The 22,486-nt window shown below is 48.2% G+C and overlaps 1 protein-coding gene across 5 annotated transcripts in view; it reads right to left on the minus strand.

The window, feature by feature from the left end:
- Positions 1-21,580, minus strand: part of CASZ1 (castor zinc finger 1) — a 212,273-nt gene extending 190,693 nt beyond the window's left edge. For 4 of the 5 annotated variants that reach the window (XM_052791544.1, XM_052791540.1, XM_052791543.1 and 1 more), the window contains exon 1: positions 21,443-21,580. The gene's annotated coding sequence lies outside the window, so the exon portion shown is untranslated. Of the gene's footprint in view, positions 1-21,038; positions 21,153-21,442 lie in introns of those variants that run through there. The other variant, XM_052791539.1, reaches the window with a different exon arrangement.
- Between the last annotated feature and the right edge of the window lie 906 nt (positions 21,581-22,486).

Genomic DNA, 22,486 nt, shown 5'->3' on the forward strand with positions numbered 1-22,486 from the left:
ATTCAAGCTTGTACAAAGTTTGACAACTCCAGCCTTCCTGTACCTCTTACAATTTTTTTCCTAATGTTTGGATTTTTGTATTTTCTACGGTGTGTTAACAAAACCAAATCTGAAATCAAGATAAATTTTAGAATGTTTGATGTAATTTATTTGTCACCATTTATTTTTCCCACTGTAGCTCTTTTGGACAGTGACATAACCAGTTTGTTTAAGGCTTTAGTTTTCTTGAGCTAGCCCTGTAAACCACAATATCTGGACTCTAGATACTGCAGAGGGAGCCTGAAATAAATTTAAAATTGAAGTCAGTAAAAGGCATAAGCAAAAAAATAAATTGGGAAAGTGTCTTGGTCATATTTTTGTCTTTGAGAATTCTTTCCCTGTTTGTGTAATAAAGAAAAGTTTGGTCTAATCAGTAACGTCATTCTTTCCCCTACCTGCTAAAAGAGATTTCAGTTTTTAACTAAGGCTGAGTTTCCTTAATGTATTTAAATGATTTTCAGTGAAACCTACATTTGGAAAGTTTGGGGTTTTTTTTACAGTTCACTGTACTGTATTATGAAATCAAAGATCTGTCTACAAGAAAAGAATATTATCTCATAGTTACAAAGCACCTTTCCTCCCCAAGTGTTTCATGGTAAGGTGAGGTCCGTGCCATGGAAATGCAGCCAGCCACCTCTGAACAGGCAGGAGAAGACAGCATAGTCTGGTCAGCAGGAGGTGGGAACACAGCTTTGGTCAAAGGCAAAGGCACAGATTCCCACTGCTGAGTGAAATTTCCTCCTGTGCAGGGAGTCAGCTTATCCTTACAGACACCAGTTCAGGGACACTCATAAATTATAAAATAATAAAAAAAGAGAAGCCCTAAAATCTCGTGACTATCTGCAGACAACTGCCAGTGCCATATAACTACTTTATAGTTTGGGGCAAAATCTAGGGGCCCGTCCTATAGGAAAGAAACATGAGTAACCCATTTAGTCATTAGAATAAACATCAATTTATGTGAGAAGGCAGTCAGATCTTTCATTCTCAAAAGTGTCCCAAGGAAGAGCTGCAAGAAAGATACAGGGTAGCTCCTGGTTTTTAAGACAAATGAGAAAGACAGCCCAAGCGAGAATCAAAATGGTAGTCATCAGAGGATGAGGAATCCCAGCCTGCCGCTCTGACCACATCTCCATGCCATCCCTTAGCATAAGACACTGCCAGGCGCAAGGCTAAGCACAGCAAAATCATACTGATCCTGGCTTTTAAAATGTTTTTGGTTTAGAGGCTAGAACCTGGCAAAGTCTCGCCCTGTACGGATTTGCCACTCTCCAGAGCTTGGAAAGACTACTGTCCTTTCCCTGTGCTTCTTCCAAGACCATGCATGAACCTCTTGCCTCCCTCACACCACTGAATGTACTGGGGTTTCTCCTCTATGCACCAGATTGCTTCCCCCAGCTCCAAACCAGCCACAGGTAAAAACGGGGCAACAAATTTGGTCAAGGTGTAGCAGATTGCCGTAACAGCAAAGCACTGAGCAGTGCTATTCTGTAGCTTAAATTAAGACCTAGCTCCAGCATGCCATCTCACCCATTTAGCATGAACAGAGGAGAAGAGATCCCATCAAACAGGAGCTGGGCTGGGCTATGAAATCTGGGATTAGACATCTGGAAAACCATCTGAGAAAGCAAGCTTGGGAAGGCAGTGGGGGACTGAATACCTTATCCTCCCTGTCTGGTAAACACTTCCAGCCATCTCAGTGCACTCGCTACGCATCCTCCCAACCTCAGGTGTGCGACAGGCATGTAGAGACACAACCTGCCGATGACAGCAAGGAAGAGAGACACGAGGAAGGACTGGGAGAGCAGGACAAATGAAACGAGGCAGACAAAGACCAGAAGGCAGGTGACAGATACAGCAGTGCCAGACAGCAGAAGCGGCAAACTGGAATCTGTAAACAAGTATCTCAACGTCCTGCAGGAAGCCACATTCCACCTTGAACCAGAGAGCAAACCTGGGAGCCCCAAACTCTGGGTGCAGGTGTGCGGTAAGTCCTCAACTGGGAAGGACTGGCTAGTAGTCATACCAAGCGAAACAGTCTCTTTCAGAGACCAAACACAGCCACAGAACAGCTCTACTAACTCGAGAAGAGTTTTAAACACTAACCTAGCTCTCTAGGTTAGAAAGCATTTCCTGTTTGCAGTCCAGAGCTTTCCAGTCTCCTTGAGGATGAACAGTGATGAGTCCAAAACACTAGTCTGATAACGAAACAGAAAAAGAGAGAAAGCTTGTGGGCCTGGGGGTTCCCACGACTGCCTTAGCTGAGCAGTTCTTCCTGCCTGGAGCCAGGAAGACTTGCACAGGGAGATCAAACCTGCCTTGCAAAGTCCCAAATCCAAGTCATGCAAATTCCATCCTTCCTCCAAGCACTGATACCAACACAGGGACTCTGACTTCATCACATGGATGAAGGAAATGGAAAAAGGAGGGGGGGACCTTACTGCCTACACACACATACGCACACCCCACCTCAGGCAATAGAGGGGGTGTGAATAATGGAGCAGGTTCAGCAGCCAACAGCGTTCAGGGTCGAGTTAGTAATCCTCTTTTTCCATTTCCGTTTGCTATTTGATGTAATTATAGTTTTTGATTGAAATCCACCCGGAGCGTAACCCCTCTGCTTAATGCACTGCTTAAATCCTTGGGTACACAACCACGCTGCTCCCCAGACTCGCCTGGAATAGGAAACCATTTCAATGCCAAAAATAAGTCTTTGCTTTCTTTGGTAACGCCCTCAGTCTTGGCTCAGCCTCTGTTACACCCACCAAAGGAGAAGGGCAGAGAGTTTAAGAGGGCTGCCTGATACCACCCATGGGCTAGTGGCTTTATGCTAGAAGTTGAACCTGCAAGAGGGTTTAAAAAGTTTGGAGGCTTTCTTTAAAACCCAGATGCCAAGAGAGGTTGCACAACAGTAGGAACACAGGACCTGGAGCCTGGCCTCAACTTTCCCAGTGGATTTGCTGCTATCTGAACCATAAATAGTAACAAGCCGAAGCTCCATCCTGCCTTCGCGTGGGGTGAACAGTGGTTTCTGTCCTGAAAGGCCTCTTGAGGATAAAACTAATAGATGATATTCATAATCCGAAGGAGCTGGGAGGTCTACCTCTCTGTAAAATCAGATTGCCGGAGCTGGTTTTTCCTCTCCAGCTCACTCTGCACCACTTGGCCAAGAATGCAGGGCAACAGCTAGACCAGTAGGCCAGACACCAAATGAGTACATTAGCAATTACATCCCACAGAAGGAGCAGCCCACAGCAGTGTGACTGGGCTGGCAGCAAAATCACTAATACTTGTGGACAGAAACTGCCTAGGAATAAGCAATGTTTCAGGTGCCCATTAGTCCACTGGATATCAGAAGGAAGAGGTTTCTCTGAGGACTTCACACCCAGATCAGTACCTCACTCACTGTACAAAAACCTGATGTGGGTTGGGGAGGTATGTAATACATAGACTTGCTCCAAACAAGCAACCCATCCTATGAGGTGGAGCTAGATCATCTCAGGACAATGAACGAAGGTACAATTTCACTCAAGATTCAGGAAAAAAGCATTAATTCTCCTATACAGGAGAAACTCAGAATGGTTCTCTTCATGCTAGTATTGCTTGAAGACCAAGGTATGTGCAAGGTGAACATGATTAGAAAATACTAACTCAAAGCCTTCCCCAGCAGGGGAATGGGACCTCTGGGATTTGACAAAAGTGATGTTACAACTCCTGTTCCACACCTTTGTTTGCACAAGGAGAATGAAGCCCTCAAAGTTACCCTGTGAGATTTTCAGACCTGTTGCAGAAACCCAGAAAAGTCTGGGAAAGCTGATAAGCTTTGGATGCTTCTATACCCTGAGACACCTGCCTCCAAGAGGCATGCAGCCAACTCAGTGCAGGACCTTTGGAACCAAACATGGCTCTCTGGACCCGATTCTGTGTGGCTTGTCCTTTACAGCATCATTTACATCAAGGCCAAGCAGCGGCAAAACGGTGCGATCAGAACAGCACTGTTATGAACAACTTTATGAAGGTGAAAGGGACCAGATAATCTGCCCATCCCTTTCCATTTCATGCCAAAGAGGAGACCTGAGTGAAGGAGGAGGTCGCTGAACCAGCCTCTCGGGCTGGAGGCACCTTCGCTGGCAGCACCGTGACTCAGCAGTGAATCAGAGGCAGGCTGTGCCTGGCTGCCGGATGGGCCGGGCTACAGCAGGAAGATGAAGACAGCAAAGCAAGAGAAAGAGAGAAGTATAGGCAACATGGGAAGTGGGGGTCCCCTGGGCCAGAAAGCAAAACCTGCCCAAGGCTTCCACACTTCTAGGAACTCTCTGTCATCGACAGCATCTGTTAATCAGCTGAGCCCCAATTACTGGCGCCTCCTTCACCAGCAGGAACTGTATAGCCAGCATGGGGCACAATGCACCGTGCCCACTGGCACATCTGCTGCCTTGTTCTGCCCCTTCTTGACACTCACAACAGCTGAAGCAGCTCATCAGCAGAAACCTGCTTTTCAAACAGCTCTCCCCAATCTGCTCCAGCCCTTCCTCTCAGTGGGCCCAGGCAGTCAGTTTTTTCTCTCTCCTCATCAGATATCTCCGTCTCTCTGAAATATTCAGATGATTTGGTTTTGTTCTCTTCTCCCCCACATCAAATCCTTCCCCTGCTTGTGGAAGCAGTGGATTTCACCCAGGCACAGGAGGCTAATTTACACCCTTCAGGGTTTAAAATAGCAGTGGCGTAAATGAAAAGTCCAATTTCTTCAAATTTGCATTGTAAAACCATCCTTCAACTTCCTTGAAATAAATTTTACTATTTTATTAGTGCAAACAAAATGGTAATAAAACACTAATACAGCGCCTTGTATCCAGGGGAAGAGCTAAAATTAACATAGACCGAGCAGTGTTTGCTATTACATTCAATTACCTTTTTACTTGAGATTTACATTCTCATCCCCTTAATCTCCATAGTGGTAGCTTTGAAATCGTTCCCCACAGTCATTCCTGCGTCTGGAATGGACGGCAGGAAAGCCGCTCACTTGCCACCACCACTCCTGCTGCCAGCACCCCCGTGCCAGCCTCTTCCCTCGAGACCCCTGGGCAAGTTTCCCCAGAGCATCTCCGGAGAGCCTCAGCAGCAAGTGCATTCACCTTCCTCTGTTAGTCTCACTCAGGCCTTAATTTCTAAACTCCAGACAAATACACTTGCAGCAAAAATACATCCTATGTTCCATAGTTGCTTTCCAGCTGGCTCTGGAAACCATTCCTTAATTCTCAGCTACAAGCCGTGTTACAGGCAAGTTTTATTATCTCCATTGTACAGATACAAAAACTAACGCAAAGACTGAGGACCAAAGTCTGAATGCAGCAGCTCCCAGTGTAAATCTGGAATAGCGTATTTTGTAGTGGAAGTATTCCAGCTCTTGCCTGGAACTCACTGAATTCATACTCTGCTCTGGAGTTATTTAACTGGGATCATGTCCTGCAACCCAGGCGTCCCAGATCCACAGGCTTACCAGTACATTCAGGAAAAGAGCAGCTCCAGGACTGTCTGATGAAACTCATGAGAGAACCTGCACTGAAAGAAAGGACGCTACGGATACAAATCCCAGTAAATGCAATACAGGGAATCCATTTCCCCAGTATCAGGGGAAAAGTTTTCACTAGCAGCATCTTTGGATGCTTTCTTCTAATATACTAGGCATGTCAGTGATTTTGGCCATTATCAGAAGAATGGCAAGCCTTCGATAAGACACTGCAGGAAAGTGCCGCATTGGTCCAGCTCCATGCAGTGACTTCGATTCTCTGCTCTTCTTCCTTTTCATGTACTAAATGTTGGACACCTCCCCTCTTACAAGCCAAGTCAAAACATTTAACCTTTCTTTGGAGAGCATGGCCAGCACCTGCCTTACAGGTGATACCCACAATTTTGTTCACTAATTTTGATACAACACTTTGTGATACCAAAATGAGATAACAGAGACTAATTAAGCACTATGTAATATCTTTCTACTCTGGCCAAGAAAAGACTCAACAGCCTTTCATCCCAGCCTGCTCACTACCCAGCTATTCCAACATTACAGGACTACTACACCACTGAACAGAGTCATAGCTAAGGACAAGTAAAGGGCAGTTTGGGAAGGTGCTAGCCAGCATCCTAGGGAAGAGCATCTCCTGAGAGAAACAGATCGCTTGAGTGTCGCCCAAGCCCAGCCCAGCTGTACTGAACGTACAACACATGGACCACATGCAAGTGCCTGATAGAGAGAGCCGTCACTGCCTGTTTGGATGGGAAAACACTTCTAACTGCTCTAACCAAGTTCCAGGCAGCCCAGGGGCGCTGCGTGGCCCTGATCGCACCTCAAGCACCAATGAACTGGCTGTAATGACTCTGCTGAAACCCAACCCCACCAGAATCCATTTTGTCCCATATAGCACAAGGTCACTCTAATTTCTAGTGCCCCTTGGGCAGCTATCCCACAGCTCCCAATTCTTCTTTTGAAAGAAGAACATTGCAGGTGATTCAGCAAAAGAACAAGAACCTGCTGGTCAGAGAGTTTTCCCGTGACAGGGAGGTCCATGTGCTAGCACTTGGTGGTAATCGGGAGTCCTCTAGGCAGTATCCCTGACAGCTGCCTTCAAGGTCCTCTTCCTTTTCTCATCAACAAAACCTTCTGGTTTCTGCATTTTAATCCATGGCTTGCGTGCCTATCCCCTAAACTGCTCATCTGTCTCTCCTCCTGGATAGCACGGTCCTTCATCCTTCCCCTCTAGCCATCTTGATCTTCGTGGCTAGAGGGGAAGCATCACGCAAAGCATCAGTCCGTAGGATACCCCTAGAATAAATGATAAATCCTCCCCATCCAAACAACAAATGTGTCCCCAGGAAACCTTTCATCTGTCCACCTTCTAGACGGCAGCACACAAAGGCCCTTGTGCAAACAAAATTATCACAAGGCACCTGAGCAAAACAAAAACCCCCAAACAATAAAGAGTAGGAAGAAGAAACCTGTGCAGTAGCACAGGGCTGAGGTTGGTTTCAGCTGGTCTTCTGCCCCTTTTTTCTGTTCTCTTTGCCCCGCTCCCCTGAACAAAGGAAGTTTGTTGTCAGGCTCAAACATTTCCTGGGCCTTGTCCGAGTTCCACCTTGTTTTCTTTTTCTCTTCTCCCCACCCTGTACAAATAAAAGCAAAAACGAACTGGCACCACCTGTGATGAAAGGACAACTAAATGCAGAATTTTATCTTTTCTTTCTTTTCTCCCTCCTCCTTTTTCCCTTTTTCTTGGCCAGAAGTTTTGGGCAAAGGACAAAAGGTATTGTTGGATAAGCACAATTCCAGTGGCTGAGTCACGCTAAGACACTAAAGCGCTGGCTGCTGATGGGGTAAAGTAAGCCAAGCTGCTGCTTCACTAAATGCAGTGAAAATGCCAGCAGCACCACTGCAAGCTCTGCCAGCCCCAAAGCACAAGGGGTAACAGAAGATTCTCATAGTAAGAAAAGGTGCAAAGAAATCAAATAAAATCCTGGTACAAATATCTTCACCTAAGAAATCTCAGGAGGAAAGACTGTCACACAGAAGAGACTGGGTGGGCTCCTCCCTTAAGACTGTAAAGGTTGTGAAGGTCATAGTAAAGACAGTTACGATCCTTACTTACGATAACGGAAGGCTAAGATGCCTTCTTCAGTTCTCCATCCAGGCCTACTTCTTTGATTTCATGACAAAAGTCAGACCCACAGCTGGTCAGTCCTGTAAGCGGTCTCCCCCCCGGCGCAAGTGTAAGCTCTTTGAGGCAGGGAGCTCACATTGCTCTTGCAGCCCCCAGCACAACCAAAGGGACGGGGGGCTTCCAGGCGCTACCACGATGCAGATAATCATCAACCCATTTCTGGCTGCAAATTAAATGGTGCCCCAAGCGGGCACTTGCTCAGAGCACATTCAAAAGCACGCTGTAGACCCTGCAACTCAATGGTGCATTTGGGGGAGCTGGAGCACTGGCTGTTTGTTTATTTTATGGTGCACTTTGGTCTCTCTCAGTTGCACTGTTATCCTACACCTGTTCGCTCCCCTTTCTCCGGGCTGATAACAGACAGTACGTTGTGCGGAGCAGGGGCCTGGCCCAGCTCTTTTTGTTTTTAATGAGACACGTGTATGTGTATTTTGTTCCAGACTATCAATACTCAGGGTCAAGGAAGAGGCAGAAAATTTCACTCAACAGGCATAATCAGTTCAGCAGAATGATGTGGAGCAAGGTCCTGAAATGGATCTAAAGAGGACAAACGTCTTTGTTGATCAACCCTCCCTAGGGCAAATCCCGCTTCCCCCCAGTGCAGCACGTTTCGTTTTGGAACCCACCCTCACACAGGGTGTCACACTGCTGCTAAGTTTCTTTAATGCAGACATAGGCCTGGCCCCTTTCAACAGTTCTGGCATCTTTTCATGGCAGACCCCATGACACACGGAGGCGGCTGAGAACAAGGAATCATGCTTTTCCAGGAACAGGGAATCCAGATTTTCTGGTTTATAAATTTTCCCATCTGGATTTGTTTTGCTGTTCATAGGGTAGATCACCAGAGATAAGGAAAGAAAAGTAAAGAAATATCAGAGCAGTGGCAGCCCCGACGGGCTCAGATGAATTTCTTGCATGTCACAATCTCCTGTTTGGGCAGAAATTTGAATGCATTTTCCAGCAGCAACACAGATAAACTGGCATCTCCCCCAGAGGCTGTTTCAGTTCTGCTGCTGCCTAAGGGTTCTGTGACGTAGGAACTGAGGAGCTTGGACATGCCCGCTCTCAAGACTGTCTCTGTAAGGACATGGTAACTTCTCTGCCACTTGCATGGCAAAAATTAAAATCAGCTGAGACTTCTTACCATGAAGCCCATTAGAACAGCCTATAGACAAGCAGGTTATTACTTGAAACAGCTGCAATGAAAGACTGTGTTGGGAAAATCCTGCACAAGCTCCCAAACGGCATAGGAAGGAATGAGTAGGTCGTCTCCACGTAACAGAACCAGTAGCTTCACCTCTCCTCCACGGCACAGGGCCTGTTGGAGCCTGTTGTCTGGGGAAGAATCCCCCAGAATCGCAGCCAGATGGTCTGGGAACAGATTTCCCAAGCCTTACCAAGCTGCCCCCCTGCTCTCAGGTAACAACAGGCCATACCGGACCTGCTGGGGCTGCTCTTCCCACCTCTGCAGCCTAGTCCCAAGGCTCTGAACTGGCTTCCAATGCCACTGGCTGTCCAGGTACGGAAAGGCACTTGTGGACTAGAGCAGATAGGGGCCTGGACCCTGAAGATTACCGTAGGTAAGAGCAACCTGAGGAGTGGAACCAAGGGGCCAGGGTCTGCGATGCTGTGTACATTTGTCCTCCCCTGCCACCCCTAAGCCAGGCTGCTGAATTTACACAGCAAGGACAACTTGGTAAAGACAGTGCGGCGGCTGTCAGCTGGGAGCCTCTGCACACTAAGCTCCTGGTTAAATGTTTTCATCAAAACCAGAGCGAGAAAGTGCAGAGCAAACACCACCAATTAGAGGCTGGGATGAAGCGTTCCTGCCAGCAGATCTGGTGAGAGGGGCATGAGTCACCTTAACTCTTTGGGAGCCAGAGCCAGCACAACTCCACAGGGGAGAGGAGGAAGATGGGAGAGGAAACCTCTCACAAACCTTTCACTTGCATCCACTCATTTTCATTTATTTGTAGGAAGTTGAATTCAGGAGTGAACACTCGCCGTGTTCGGAGCCATGTTATCCCCATAACCTCTGCCCTCACCATTCCCGTACCTGGAGGAGCCTGAACCAGGCAACACACCCACTCCAGTGAAGATGGTCATGAGCTGGTTCAGAGAGCCGGACAGCAGCCCAGGGCAGAGGCTGCCAGCTGCACACTGAGGAGGTCTGGGGTTGGCCATCCCTCAAGCCATCTCTACCTTCCAAGTCCATTCCAGCAAACAGAAAATATTACATCAGTTTTGCTGAAGGCTAAGGTGTCAATGAGAGTGACATGGCAGTACTCAATGCCTCATTCCAAGATAAAAAGATTTGTCTTGGACAAAACACTTCCCTATCAGAAACATGATGAAATGTAGCCAGCAGTAAGAGGGGACCTGGGATCAGGATCAGGCAGGTATGCCCCTCTTCCCCTAGACTGCTTCTGCCTAGCTGCTGTTAATTGTCCAATTTCTGAACATATAAGAGGTGATCAAAATTTAACTGCGTACTTAGGCTAAATTCCCTTTCAATGCAAGTAACACACTTCCGTTTGCGGCAGGATTCAGTGCCGACAAGCCAAAAGTTCAGCTTTCTAGGAGCATCAAACATTGCAACATTACAGCTGTTCAGGTCCCTTCCACAGAAACAAACCCTGAAGTCAGAACTATGCTTTTGCTCTCAGTCACTCAAGCAAACACCCACTGACTCCACCTCAGCACAGGACTCTGCAGACACTGCAGGAAAGGGCCCCAGACTGCATATGGACCAAATCCTGCCCACCTGCTACACAATCCAGCAGAGACAGCGTTGCTGTGACAGGCGGCATTTTGGAAGCTTTCTGCAAGGGAGTCTCCCCCAGCCAAGCTTCCTGTCTTGAGGTGATGGACATTAACAGGCACAGGGGCAGTGGACCTGCTGCTATGGAGATCAAGAGGCATTCACCCAAGGCAGGGAAGCTAAAAGCTAAGAAAGGATAAATTAACACAGCAGCTCATATTGGTGAGATCCCTTTCAATCTAGGGCACAGTAGGGCTATGCATAGTGCGGACCAGGATCTGGCCCTCCAGTTACATATGCCCAAAGCTGGGGCCCCCAGAAGTTGTGAATTTCAAGCATACCACAACTACTGGAGCAGACAGTTTCAGATCCTGCTGAGCCAGCTTGTGGCTGTATTCAAAATTGAGCAAATTTACAGCTGTAAGCTGGGAGTTTATACAACCCGTAACTTGTTAGGGATGGCTGACCAAGCCAGAACGATCGCTCCCCAGCCGACAGAGCTCTTATTGGTTAGACCTTTGAGCGCCTGGTAGATTTTATTATTTCTCTTTCTCTTTTTCTTTTGCATTGGTGGGGGGGTTAGGAAAGGAAACACCTATTTTTGTTCCTTTCCTCACCAAAGATAAACTGAAATTAAAGCTCAGGTCCAATCCACCATGGATTCCTCAGCATATCAGCTGGCGACTGTAGCACACCCAGTGACCATCTCCTTGGACAAGGCTGCCGTACTTTTCTCACTCTGTGCAGAGTCTTGCAATGGGAATAGCTCCACAGGATTCAATGTATTATCACCAGAGCTGGCAAGACTACTCTCATGCTGGCCCCTTTTGCGTGGACACTTCCCTCCCCATTCGTACCAGACCCCACAAATGCTACTCTGCTCCAGCCTGGGCTGCAAGAAAATGTGGTCCGAGTTGTCTGAGTTTAGTGTAGCAAATACAATGCCCTGTGAAGACCCTCCTACCGTCTCTTTTGCAAGGATAAACAGCTGGAGCAGTATCAGACCTGAAGTGATCTGAACCTGGATTCACAAACAGCAACACAAGGAGTCTGCCAAGTAACGGGCAGGCAGCAGGCAGTGAGTGTAAAGCACGACTCCAGGAGCCCTCTGATGGGAACAAAATCAGCATGATTCACTGTGCCTGCAAGTATGAAAGCTGTCGAGTCCGAGGAAAGCACAGGGCTTGCCTGCACGTAACAGCCTCAACCTAAAATCCTCTATTTTTATTACAGCATGGTCCCAGTTCTTCTCTGAAAGGCATTTTCAGCAGGAAACCCAAACACAATCCAACTGCAACAAGGCTGGACGAAGGGCTAGGGGGCTCTCCTGGGACTCACTTTCCTGTGTGACCACATACAAGACAAGGACAGTCACATCAGGTTCAACGACACACACATTCGTGAGCATGAGGTGCTCAAGCATGATGAGAGAGACATATACCTACCTCAGTCATTACACAGTTGCAGGCACTCCATTCACTGCCCTGGGAGGATGCAGTTTTTCTAGGACATGGCTAAGGAGCATTAAGAGGTCTCCCCTTTACCCTCTACTCCATCCTGAATACGTAACAGCCCAGAACATCAATAGTTTACATGAGTTAAAGAGCCAGCTGAGGCTTTAGGGACTCACTCAGGCAGGATAAAACACCCTTTAGTACCCAGCCACCATGTAAGAAAATTAAGTAAATGGGGACCTTTGGTGAAGTCTTAAACAGGAGACTGAAAAAGGAGAAATTTCCTCTATCCCTGCTCTGTGAGCAGGGATCACACTGCCTGCTGCCGCTCCCACAGTTTAAAATACTTAAGTCCTCCAAGGTGCAGCTTAATTTTCTTTTTTAAAAAAGAAAAGTGTCAGTCTAATTAGATAAATCCTCCAAGCACGTGGCCTGGAGTTCGTCATGGAAATTAACCTCCTTGAAAGATCACAGTGACTGAAATAAGAAACTGTGTGTTTTGGCATAGTGCAGTGAAATGGGAGATGCAGGCTGCATTTCATACACCTTCCCTTTCATAAACCTGCCGCGTTTCATATCTGCCCTACTGGCCCTTAGCTCGGCACCAAGACTTTATCTCCGAATGCCTGTTTGCAAATCGCTGCTGAGAGGTTACAATAACCCCTGGGAGAGATTTTGCTGGCTCACCAGTGTGAAAGGACACTGCTCCCCTGGTGTAAAGCTGGGCCAGCCTGAGGCACTGGTGGAGGGAGGGGCTCGTCACCAGCAGCCCTACAGAGAGGATGTTCTGCAGACACAGCCACCATGGGGAAGCAGCCAGGCTGGGAGCTGTTTGCCAGCCTTGGAGCTGTTTTGCCAGCCTCATCATGCAACACACAGACAAGCATGATTCTGTGCAGCCCTCGCTCTCACTGGCACGGGGATGGGCTGAGCGGGACAGGAGGAAGATACCTTGAAGCCACAGGCTGCGATCACATAGCTCAGTTTGCATTTATGCCAGCTACGTTCCTATCTTTTCATTTAGAAGGCTCTACCTATCCACATCAGTGTAGGGCTGGGAGGCATACTGCGTAGGAATAAAAAGCCGTGGTCCCATTGCTACTGGAAGCAAAAGCAAAACCAGGAAAGAAAAGAACTAGCTTACAAGCAAGAGTCAACTGCCATCCCTACCTTCAAGTCAAAGTCGGGACCAGAACCAGGCTATTTTGTACTTTCAGGAAACACAGGCCAGTCGACTTTTCTCCCAGCCCACTGGACAAACTTGTGCTAGGGTCACACTCTCAACATTCGTTCCACAAGGACTACTGCAGGCCTCTCCTGAGTGACATTACACAACGCATTTTAGCACATAACCGAAATAAGACCCCTTTCACAGCTCTAAATAGTCCTTCCCCATCAAGGGGATGTAAGAATTCTCTTTCCAAGCTTTCCAGTTCACACTGTCCTTTCAAAGGATAGTATCCAAAACTAAAAAGCCCCTGAAAAATCTGTAGAGTTCATCTACCTCCTTCCTTCCAAAGTCTGATGGATGCTGGTATGCGTGACACTGTGCTGCACCCCCAGCACTGGGACCAGCCTTGCCAGCTGACTTTGCACGCAGAAGGATCAGGACCAGCCTCACAGACCAACTCTGAGGTGACTTGTCGTATTGTCATTGAAATGACAAGCCCTATGGCTCAGGATCTGGAAGCAACCTATTTTGTTTCAAAACAGCATCACTGGTGGCAGAACAAAAATAGGATACCTTCTGGAGAGAAAACTACCCCAAAATGCCATGGCGGGCAAGGAGCCAAAGGCCCCAAACAACTGACAGTTCTGCAAATGCAGACCCTTTCCTACAGCACTTATTACACATGAGGCCTCCGCAGCTGGATGGCTCTAGAGCTCGCCCCGGGAGTACAGACTCTTGTACCTCTGGGTCCTATTCTAGACCAGCTCAATCACGCATGAAAGGTATTAGCTGACACCTCATCAACAGCCATTGGACAGAGTGAGCGTGAGGGGTTGCAGGCAGATCCCTCAGTACAAGAGCCCATGCCTCCTTGCTACAACTCATTAGCCGTCTCAGGAAAGAGTTCAAAAGACAGACGACACACAAAACCTGCATTTGTGTTTTCTACTGCTCCCTCCAGCTCAGGGTTGAAGCATGCTGGAAAGACACTACCAGAGAAACTAGGATGAACTCAGCCCTAATACAGTTTCTTAGCAGTTCTCTGCCAAGTACAGGCAAGCCCCACAGTTCCATTACTAATAACTTAATACCTAATAATATTACCAGTGTAACACTTAACCTTGAAGCCAAGCACCTGGACCCAGAAAAATCAGCATTTAGCAAGACTTCCAGCTCATTGTATTTGGCTTCTCCTGCCAACTGATCAAAACTCAGCATCCACAACTCCTTCCACCTGCTCCAAGGTACTCGGAGTCATTTAAAAAAAAAGGTAAAGCTCCTACTTCAGTCAGAAGCTATGGGCTGAACCAGAGAGACAACACAGACTGCAGGAGGAAAAAAAAAAATTTGAGTGCTATTCTACCTCCCTCTTTAGGCTTTGGATGCATTAGGCAAATTCTCAATTCCAGCAGTCCCTTCTGCCTGCAACTGGACTTGAGGTAAGAGACCAGAAAGAAGGGCCAGTGGGCATCACTGAAGGCTCAGCATCTTCCATTACACATCAGCACAGTAAGAAGGGCTCTGCCAACCCCGAAATGTTTTTTTCCAAAAGGAACACGCACACCCTTTAAAACAGGTATGGTGAAATCCGTCTGGAGAGGGAAAGACTCAGCAACGCAGGCAGGTTCCTGACTCCTTATCATCAGAGCAAGCAGCTCAGCCCCTGAATTCACTCCATCGGTGTCCTCTTTCTTACTGCTACCCAGGCTCCAATCCTCCAACGCGATTGCAGACACACTGCCAAGGAGGTCGCACGATATCTGAATCCACGACGGATTCGAAGACATCTCCATGTTTTGCTGTCAGCCTGAAGTTTGAATAAAGGAGCCCACCAGAAAGAGTGAATGAACGTCTCTGGCAGCTGCCTTACAGAGCCATGCCTGTACTTTAAGCCACCTAGTGTCCGAGCTGCGCACGGGTGCATCCTCCCCTTGCAAGGAAAGGTGCGGGGAGGCAGATGCTTCAGGCAATTCAGGGAAAGAGAAGGAGTTGTGACATCCAACAAGACTGAAACGGGAAGGAGCTAAGCACAGGGTGTGCACGTTGAGAAGCGAGCGAGGTATCACCCCGAGCTGAGAAAGCAGGCGCCAAACCGGTGGCACGGCAAAGCCCAATACCCCACCCTGGGGCACTGTTCCCCCTCAGGGAGCAAGACCCTTTAGCACAGGTTGAAGAAGGGAGGACAGCAGACTTGTTCCTCAAACCAAAGTCTGTCAGAGAGCATCACCATTAGAGGCCAATATTTCAGCCCCAAGGTCCAGCTGGGTTGCTTACCATCTCTGGGATGCAAACTTGGAGACAACTTTCCCCGGCACAGGCCTGTGAAACAAAACCGAAGCGCCCCAGGGCCACAAGCCCTACTAACCCATGCCCACTCCCTTAAAAACCACTTTCATCCACATCTCCTCTCCTGCCCCCGCAGTAGCCCCCTCCTCTTCGCTCTCTTTCTCTGTGTCCTCGAGACTCCTCTCACCTTGAGGAGTGTTAGGATTACCCAGCATTTACACTCAATGCTCCTCTTTATTCCTTAAGACTTATTAAGAATGATAATGAGCTCCAAAGCAGTGACACGTCTCTCTCTCTCCCCCTCTGTCGCGCTCTCTCTCTCTCTCTCTCTACGTGCCTTTTCCGTCAAAGGCACACAGGACAAATCCGACCAAAAAAAAAAAACCCTGACAATATGGATCAAGGACACATGAGGATTTATATTCTACAAATCCAGCCTTTTTTGTTTTTATTATTTCTACTCAAATTCTACCCTTTCCTCCTCTTACTCGTATTCTCCCCCCTCTACCCCAACCCTCTCGGACTTTGAATGAGAAAGAAGAAGAAGAACAGGAGAAGAAAGCTGCTTGCCTGGAAAACCTCGTTAATGTGGAGCTCTTAAACGGTTGATTAATTTTAGCAAAATTTACGATGTGCTCTTGCTTTTCTTTGAAGCTGCAGTCTTATATACCAAAAGCAACTTAACTTTAAGATCCCTTTTGCAAGCCCACTGCCCCCTAATTCTTGGATGCCCTATTTAGGTACACAAATATATAGGGGAGAAATACTGTAGCAGAGCATGGAAGCAGTCGCACTGCCGGGTGCTCAAAGTGGTTCGATTCAAATCCCTTTAGCGCAGCCTAATAATCACAACCTGAAAACTCCCAACTTCTAGCTATTTAACTTCCCATAAAGATTAAAAAAATCACTAGTCAGTCCTTCAGAACCAAAAGGAAACAGGGAAACATAAACACCAATTCCAAGAGAAGTCTCTCCAAGTTAGATCTGCTCACGCCACAGAAACGCCAGGCTCTCGGCTGCATTAGAAACATCAGGTTCTCCCAAAGCCACCTTTAAACCAGCTACGCTTCGCCAGAGGGAAAAACTGAACCTAAGGAAATGTAATATACAGATTTATACATATCCTGAACTATCTTTCAATATTTCAGTCGTCTCCCCAGCTTCCTCCTACCCAGTATTTGCTTTTATTCTTTGTCTCCCTCTGCTAGACTCTGTTTTTCTGATATAGACATCAGGAGGTTAAGGGCTCAATTATCAAGTCTGTTGAATCCTCAGCTTCACGTTACTTAGGGGGTTCTCTGTTGCTCTTCGGAAACTACACTGCAAAATCTCCTTCCTTCTTGGCTTTTCTTTTTCCTAACTTCTAATGCCTGTTTCCGACACACCCCTACGTGTGAACCCACAAATCTATTTGGAGTAAACGGAGAGAAACCGTGAATTGCTTTGGGAGACAGAAACATTAATAAAAATAACCCTAAGAGTGCCTAGCCAGACTGAACCTGAAGCATTCACAATCTTGAAACCTAAAGTAACATCCACATGGAATTTACAAAATATGATTCGAGTGGTTCTAATTAGCCCCAGTCTGTGGAAAAATTGGAAGGAAGCGGCTCTTTGATTAATGTTACAAACCAGAAAGGAAACAGATTTTAGAAGTTAAAGTAGCAGCATTGTGGAATACTGAATCATTACCAGCATACATTTATGATACCTGCTTCAATCAGATGGCTTGGGGTTTTGTTTTTAGGGTTTTTTCCTTTTTACTTTAAGAAAAAAAGGAAGACAGGATGCAAGTAAAAGCTTTTGTTTATGGAAGTGTGCGGCGCTTTTATCTCCCAAGGAATTTATATAGCTGGACTGTGTATAAATCCTTCTGAAAATGAAATTAGCAAAAACAAAACAGGGGTGAAGGTGCTGGGGGCGGGGGGGGGAGAAGAAAATCACCACCTCAGTAAATCATAGTGGATAACCAGCCCCTGGCTTGGACAGATAGCAAATTCAGCTTGAGGAGGAAGAAACAGAGTTGGAAAGGGAAAGGACAAGATTCATACCTGCAGCAAACTCCTTGCAAAAATGGGGGACTATTTTTAATAAGCTTCTGAAAGTCACTGTGCAAGTTTGCTTGGGCTTGAAAAGAAAAAGGAAATAAGTTTTTTTTTTTCCAGCTAACTTGATTGTTTTGGGTGGAGCTCAAGCGTGTGTGTATATATGCTGTATATAAAAATGAATTACTAATTCTTTCCTGGAAACTGTTTGAATTACAATCTGCAAGATACAAAAACACACCTTTATTTTAACACTGATTTTAATACAGATAGAATGGGGGGGGCGGGGGGATAGCAAGGGAAACATCTTTTCCCAGTACACAGCAAAACCCTTAAGCAAGAATAATACCTCCCCACACATATACACACAGAGACACGCACACACTTTGCTCAGCTGTACAACCACCAACTGAACTCCAGCTTTCAGTGGCTTTTCCCTGTACCAAGGCTTCGCTCTGAAACTGCAAGAATGACAACGTCATGTGTGTGGAAAGCTGACACTTGGAGCTTTTAAAAAGAAATGAGGAAAAATAAGCTGTTGACTTCTTGGTTAAAGTATTTTCTTGTTCTAACTCATGTTTCTATGTCACTGGGCTAAAAAAAAAAAAAAAAAAAAAAAGAGGGAGAGAGAGATATGACTTTCCTTGAATGATCTGTTTAACCTAAGCCAGAGGAAAAAAAAAAGAAGTCATTAATTACTTATGTGAGCTATTGCTTCTGAAAGACAATAAACCTGCCTGGTCGCCATGGATATGACATATTTGCTCTGAAAACAACACAATAATTAGCAAAGGGGAAAGATACAAGGAGAATATGCAAACTCCTGAGTTTAAAGCCATAGTGTTTCCTTTTTTCCCCCCTCCTCTTTTTACTTGTCAGAGTCAATTCTGTTTGCAATTCAAATCAAACAAATAAACAGAATATTTACAAAAAATGTTTAAATGCTTCACCACACTATGAATCACAAAAAAAAAAAAAAGGGAGAAGAATTAACATGGGAAAAAGATAAAGTCTAGTATGGACAGGTCATAAACCACCTAGGTGTTTTCCATATACGTGTATATGTATCTCTATGGGAAATGTAAATGTATATAGGCATACACACACAAACATATATGAGTTATAAGGGTTACATGCACTATTTCCTCTAGGATTATTCTTTTATTTTTAAGATTAGTATAGAAGCATACAGAGAGGAAAAAGGTCTCTGTTTTAGGGAGTGGAAACATTTTGAAGATACACCAAGAGAAAGTACAACAAGGGGTTTTTCTACTGTGTTAAACACGCATCGTGCTGGTAGTATTTTCTTTGCAAACCTTTTAACTTTTCTCCAGAAGATGAGCAAAAAACCACAATTGGTGTGCACCGTGCGTCAGCCTGATCAACGCACCAGCTTAGCATGAGTTCTCAAATTTTAAGCATAAAAAAATAATTCCTTCTCTCACCTCAATTACTTTTTATAAAGTGATATTACACTGAATCACATGTAATAATGCAATGGTTAAGTTAAGAAATAATGAAAACTGAGTTATATGCAGAGAGACTTCTCTGAAATAATTTATAAATGTTGCAGGGAAAATGTTTTTTAGATTTCTCTCTCATTAAGATGAGACAAAGACTATTAAAACCTTCTCTAATGCGGTAGCTTTCTGGATTCTGACCTTCCACATTTAGAAACCAAGTAATAAAAACACCCTAACAAGCACTTTATCTTTAGAGATATTTGACTTTGAACTTATTTTAACATTAAAAAGACTTGGGAGGTATAAAAATAACAATATAGTTGCCACAAGTTTCTGTTGTTGTTGTTGTTGTTTTCACTGCTAAAAAAAAATCTTTAGAACAAAATAAGCAGATTAAGGAAACATCCCCCTAATTTAACTGGCTCTTTTTCTTTTTTTTTTTTTTTAAACAATAGTTTTTAGCTGGACTCTTTGATCTTGAAAGGGTTCTGCTATCTTGTGTGATGAGGGGGGAAAAATGATCTGTTTTAAATGATGATGCAAAAAAAGGATCAAAGCCCTGACTTTCTGTTAGCCATAATAAGCTCTGTCTTGCACAAAGCTTCAACTTCAGACTTTAATATATAAAATATACAGGAGCCCAATAAAAGCACTGAAAAGGTACAAAGTCTGAAAACAAAAGGGGACGCTGCTCCTTTAAACGTTTTAGTGCATATGGAGTTTGATTTCTGAAAGAGATCAGTTTAACATCTCCATAGAAACCAGCAACAGATTATCATCAACAGAATAAATAACTAGTCTAATAAATTAAACAGGAGGCATAAGATCTGGAAACTTGATTACTGAAGTTCAACAATATTCCCCCATAAACTCTTCCAAACCACCTTTAGGGTAGCTAACAAGGTGGCAGCGACACATAGATAAAGGGGTAGGTGGGAAGCAGGCAGGACTTCTGGAAATGAGAAGTCCAAATCCTTCGCAAGAAATTATTCCACGCTAAGAGTCAGCAAATCAATAGAGGAAATAAATTCATCAATGAAGTTTGGGGAGAGACAGCTACTCTTCCAGGGAGCCGGCTGCGAGGACCCGCTGTGCAGTGCAGCGCGGACAGGAGGGGGCACACAGAAGGTGGACGTGCAGCTCCTGAAAAAGTTTCACCTTTCCAGCCCGAAAGGGCAGGAGGGCTCGGGTCGATCGATCAAAACCGCCGTGATTCAGAGCGGCCTCCAGCCGCAACCCACCCCTAAAAGTTTGCCGAAGAAGTTGCCCGCCGCGCAGCCGGGCGGCACCGGCACCGAGGCGAGCGGCCGCGCCGGCCCCACGCCCGCCCGAGCCTCTTGACAGCTCGCTCGCCGCCCCGGCCCGCCGCCGAGCCCCGCTCCTCCTCCGCGCCCCCGGCTGCCCCCCGCGTCCCCCGGGCCGCCACTCCGCCGGGACCGGCGCTCCGCGTCCCGGCCCGGGACCGCTCCTCGCCTTCTCCATCCGCGGCCCCCCCCCCGCCGCCGGCCCGGCTCTGAGTGACGGCTCGGACACCTGTTCCCCGTCCCCACAGCCTTCGACGCGGGCAGCGTCTCCCCCGGGAGCCCCGGCCCCGCGCCCCCCCCCCGCCCGCCACCGCCCCGGCCCCGGGCGGCCGTCCCCCGCCCGCCGCTGCTCCGCCGCGCATGGGGGAAAAGGGGGAAAGGGGGCGAGAAGGGGAAGGAGGCGGAGGGGGGAAACTTCCTGGCTCCGGATGGCAAATCAGCTGCGCATTCTGCAAATGCCACCGGGTAAAAATAACCTGCTGCTTCGCCCGGGGGGCCGGGCACCGGCTGCCCCGAGCCGCGCTCCCAGCCGCCGCGGCCCCTGCCCTGCCCCGTCCCTGCCGGGGGGCTGCGGCCGTCCCGCTGCGGGCGCCGGGCGAAGCGCTGCCGGCCCCGGCCCGGCCACTTTGCAGAAAGTTCCCCGGCACGGCTCGCTCCGCCGGCACCCGGCCCTGCCCGCCGAGCGCTCCCGCGGCCGCTCGCCCAACTTTGCTGCCGCCCCCCCCCCCCGCTCCCCGCCCCGGTGCCTGCGCCCGGCCGCACCGGGACCCCCGGGCGGTGCGGCGCGGCGGGGCTGCGGTTACCTGCGCCCGGCGCGGAGCGGGAACACGTGTTCCCCCTTCCCCTGCCCGGGCTCCTGCCAAAGTCCTGGAAATTGACGGGCGCCGCCACGGCCCCGGCTCCGCCGCCGAGCGGGCACGACGCTGCCCCGCCGTCGGCCCCCCCCGCCGCCGCCGCCGCGGCCCCCCCCCGCCGCCGCCCGCCTCCCGCGGAGCCGGGCGGCCGCCGCCGGCCCCCCTGCCGGCCGGTGCCCGCGGAGACTGGGCGCTGCCCCGCGGGAGCCGGGCGCCGAGCGCGGCGCGGTGCCCACCTGCCGGGCAGCGCCGCCGGCCGCCCGCCCGCGCAGCGCCCCGGCCCCGGCGCCGCCGAGCCGGGGCTGCCGGCGGCGGGGCCGTGGCCGGGGCCGGGCGGGAGCGGACGGGCTTACCTGCACTTGGGGCTGCTTTGGGTGACTTTCCAAGTCAAGGGAAATGTGTGTGTGTTTGGGATGGAGGCTGCAGCGCGCATGCGCCATCAAACTTGCCCTGATCCCGGATTTTTCCTCCTCGCGCTCCCCTTTGCTTTGATTATTGAATTTTCCTATTTCTAACAGGAGGGCGGGCGGCGCGCAAAACCCGGCCTGGAGCCCGCCGCCGCCTGCCCCGGCCCGCCCGGGGAGGGGAAGGGGGGAGCGGCGGGGAGGGAGCGGGCACGGAGCGGACTCCGTCTCCAGGCAGGCAGGGCAGGCAGGCAAGGGAGGGGCGCCTGCAAAACCCGGACCGGATCGCCCTCCCCTGGCAAGGGAAAAGGCGAGAAAGTGACCCCGTTTCCCATCCCGCGCGAGCAGCTTCCTATCTCCTGCCCCGTCCCCGCACCAGGCGGTTCCTCTCCCCCACCCGTCCTCTTTCGCAGCGAGGCGCTGGAAGTTTTATAAAATTTTCTATTTTGCAGCCTGGTGACCTCTGCTCACCTTAGTTCCCTGAGACTAAACTCCATGGAGATCACAAGTAACTAGGCTGCGTGTATTTCTTTATTCTCCAGCTGGGTTTCCTAGGCATAATGTTCAGTTTCTATTTTACAAAGTTCTAAACTTCGGTACTTTTCTTTTGCTTATGTTCTTAGTCGGGATTTCACTCAAGTTTAGAACTAACCACCGTCTTGTTGCATCTACAACTGTACTATTTCTTGGTTTGGTAGTCTGCAGTACTCGCTTTGCTGGCATTTATGCACAGGACTAACTTTTGCAGGTCTGGATCCTAGAGAAAACGTCAAGGAGCAGGCGTGCAAGCCACGGGCAGCCTTGTGGACTGGGCTGGTTTGGGGGGGGATGTCTTTGCAGGATCAGAGCCAAGGGTTCCCCTACATTTGCATACACCTGAATTTCCAGCAGGCAGGCATCACATTTCTGTTAAGAAACTACTTTCTTCAGCTCTACCTTTTCTTTCTCAGCTCTATCTTTTATCTGAGGCAGTTAGTATACGTTACAGTTACA

The sequence above is a fragment of the Harpia harpyja genome, chromosome 7 (assembly GCF_026419915.1).
Source record: "Harpia harpyja isolate bHarHar1 chromosome 7, bHarHar1 primary haplotype, whole genome shotgun sequence".
Classification (NCBI taxonomy): Eukaryota; Metazoa; Chordata; class Aves; order Accipitriformes; family Accipitridae; genus Harpia; species Harpia harpyja.